We start from the raw sequence: 3,458 nt of genomic DNA, 5'->3' as shown, positions 1-3,458 counted from the left end.
TAAATGATTGCGTGGCAAGCCAAAAACAAGAAACAAGACAAAACAAGAAAAGAGTGCAAGATACTTTACATTACATATTTGTTAAGCAATGCAATCACCTTTTCTAAGTCTCCCTAAAACTCTCAAGCATTCAAATAGCAATTGCTTTTAATGTACTAGCTGAAAATCTGTTCAATACTTCGTTAATTGAGTTATATACAATAAAATCTAGGGGCTAGAGTGAATACATTCAAAGTCGATGTGCTCAGTACAAAACCCAGCACATGTGATTACATTTCTAAGGCCAGAAAGAAAGCCCACGGGAATGAAGGTAATTTCCAGATTTTATACGTGTGTGGGAAATGTCACACTGTCTCCTCTCCTGGAGGTTTCTGAGGAATGCATTTTATTTCATTTGAAGCCTAAGGCTTATTAGAACTTCTCGGCCAATGTGTGCTCTACACCTCTGACTCCTACATTGAGCATGGTTCCTTATGAATCTATACAAATGATTATGTTCAGGGGAGTCTTCTGTTTTCTTTTTTCTTTTTTTTTTTAATTCACATGCCCACCTTCCTGTTGATTATCTTACTAATGCTGTAAGTTTGATAAGCCACCACCACCTAGAGACCTGCAAATTTTATTGAAAAACATTCTCAGGGTGCCCAGGTCCTGATCCTAGAGTCCTGGGATCGAGGCCACATCAAGCTCCCTGCTCAGCAGGGGGAGTCTGCTTCTCCCTCTCCCTCTGCACTAACCCCCCCCCCCCACTGTTCATGCTCATGTTCTCTCTCAAATAAAATCTTTTTTAAAACATTCTCAAATCTTGAGCTGAGAAAGACAAGTACTAGGTAAACATCATTAAGGACTGTGGTCTCAAAGAAAGTCAGAGACATACCACCACCAGCAGAACAGTTCTCCATATTTTCTATTGAAAATTGAAATTTTAAAAAGAGCAAATGTTAGTACTGGCAACAAAAGTAACTTTGAATGAAACCAGCACAGAAACTGGAGCTAGCTCACCTCAGACTCAGTTCCCAGGTAAGGATGGGAAATCATGCCCTTGACTTCAGAACAGATCTCATGACTCTCCAAAGCAGTTAATTACTCACGTGGTAAATTCCAAAAATTCCAGAAAATTATCCCCACCTCATGTCACTCGCCCACGTCTACCAAAACTGTACCACCTCTTGGATGATGGTTGAAATTCTTATTTTTAGAGCCGCATTTGTGGTCTTCGGTTGTTGTCCTCCATTGGATGCAGGCAGTCTTAGCAATGTAATGCTTCGACCTTAGCTACTCCTGACTTCTAGGTTATCTGTCCCTTTCCCAAGAGCTGCAGTGGTGAACAGGTCAAATAAAGTGAGTGTGAGGACAGAAATGTCAGGGGGGAGAGAAGGAGCAGGAGGGGAGCACTAAGGAAGAACACGGAAGGCCATCTGATCTCTCCACAATTTTATCTAAGGCCTCAACAGGGCAAACATTTGTTTAATAAAATTATAAATAGAACAAAAAAACATTTGCAGCAGTAAGCCCAGAGCTGCTCCGATTGATGTTAGGATGGGAGCCCGGCCCTCCGCCCGCTGTGCTTGCCCTTCAGTTGCTGATGCAGTCCAGGTGGTGCTAGGGTTCCAGAAAAGTGCTTGGAAAACCGCTAGCCTACTGGAAGCTGGTATGGCCAGAGGGAGCATCTCTGTTATAAGAACCATTCCTTCCTTTAAATCTGTAATAATACAGCCAGGAGGCACAGAGGAGTGGCATCATCGGGGCCCAGTTCCTGGCCACTGCCACACACAGGGCCTGTCTGCAGGGCAAAGAGCGGTGGCAAGAGCGCTGCACCCTCCAGAGGGTAGACTGAGTCCCAGGGCACCACCACCCAGTCCCAGGGACTGAGTCCACAGCAGCCATGTGGGGCAGCCGTCGCCTGCACCTGCCTTCACCTGCCTTCACCTGCCTTCACGGGCAGCTCTCCAAGTTCCCAGGATACAGAATGACATGGCCCATCCAGAAAGCACGATTTGCAACCTTAGAGCACATCAGGAAAGGCTCCCTTGGAGGGGTTTTCCCAGGAATTGATAACTGTACCCAGCAAGTGGTTGCTATTAACATCACAGACCTTGAGGAGGCTGAGGATGGAACTGAAGACTTTTGGCAAGAAATAACCATTCTGAGCTGGTGTGACAGCTCTTATGTAAAAAAAACAAAAACAAAAACAAAAAACAAAAAAAAAAAAACTATGGATCATATTTAAAGGGTTCAAAATTACAGATAACAATGGAATACCTGGGTGGTGGTGGGTCAGCACTGGGTCTTCTTCCAGCTGGTCCATTTGATGAGCTCCAGATCGCTCCCGTGCTAAATCTTAAAAAGCCTGGCTGTCTGCATTCAGGAAAGAAAATCCACCGAGACGTAAAGGCTGCCAACGTCTTGCTGTCAGAACAAGGAGATGTTAAACTTGCCGACTTCGGATTTACTGGCCAGCTGATACAAATTAAAAGAACTAGTTTTGTGGGAACACCATCTTGGATGGCTCCTGAGGTTATTCAACAGGGGGCTCATGACTCAAAAACTGACATTTGGGGGCAGCCCAGGTGGCTCAGAGGTTTAGCACCTGCCTTCAGCCCAGGGCATGATCCTGGAGACCTGGGATCGAGTCCCACGTTGGGCTCTCTGCATGGAGCCTGCTTCTCCCTCTGCCTGTGTCTCTGCCTCTGTCTCTCATGAATAAATAAATAAAATGAATATTTTTTAAAAACCTAACATTTGGTCATTGGGAATTATTATTGAACTAGCCAAGGGAGGACCACCTAACTCTGGTATGGATCCAGTGAGAGTTCTGTTATCTTAATCCAAGAAAACAATCCTCCAACTCTTGTTGGAGACTTCACTAAGTCCTTTAAGGGGTTTATTGATGCAAGCATCAACAAAGATCCATCATTTCGTCCTACAGCTAAAGAATTTCTGAAAAACAAATTCATTGTAAAAAAAAAAAAAATCCAAAGAAGACTTCTTATCTGATGGAACTGATAGATTGATTTAAGAGCTGGAAAGCAGAAGGGCACAGGGATGATGAAATTGATTCTGAGGGCTCTAATTCGGAATCCACCAGCAGAGAAAACAACACTGATCCCGAATGGAGCTTTACCACCGTATGAAAGAAAGCCCAATCCAAGGGAAACCCCAGAAAGGGGCAGAGCAAGATCATGTGCAAACCCTGAGCTGTTTGTCTATGATAATCACACCTGCATTTGCTGAACTTAAACAGCAGGATGAGAATAACGCTAGCAGGAATCAGGCAATTGAAGAACTCGAGAAAAAGTATTGCTGGGACAGAAGCTGCTTGGCCTGGCATCACAGATAAAATGGTGAGGAAATTAATTGAAAAATTTTGCAAGTGTCCACCCGATGAAACCCCCGAAGGAACTTATTATTGGCTTCTATTCCATACGGAACCAGGGAAACCCACCAAAGTTACTTCA

At 44.1% G+C, this 3,458-nt stretch overlaps 1 pseudogene; it reads left to right on the top strand.

Moving 5' to 3' along the window:
• The first annotated feature begins 1,885 nt into the window (after positions 1-1,885).
• On the top strand, positions 1,886-3,134 carry LOC112928096 (serine/threonine-protein kinase 26-like; annotated as a pseudogene).
• The last annotated feature ends 324 nt before the right edge of the window (positions 3,135-3,458 follow it).

This window comes from Vulpes vulpes, chromosome 6, assembly GCF_048418805.1.
Source record: "Vulpes vulpes isolate BD-2025 chromosome 6, VulVul3, whole genome shotgun sequence".
Classification (NCBI taxonomy): domain Eukaryota; kingdom Metazoa; phylum Chordata; class Mammalia; order Carnivora; family Canidae; genus Vulpes; species Vulpes vulpes.
Note: the sequence above shows the minus strand (reverse complement) of the source record. Positions and strands in the feature narration are given on the sequence as shown.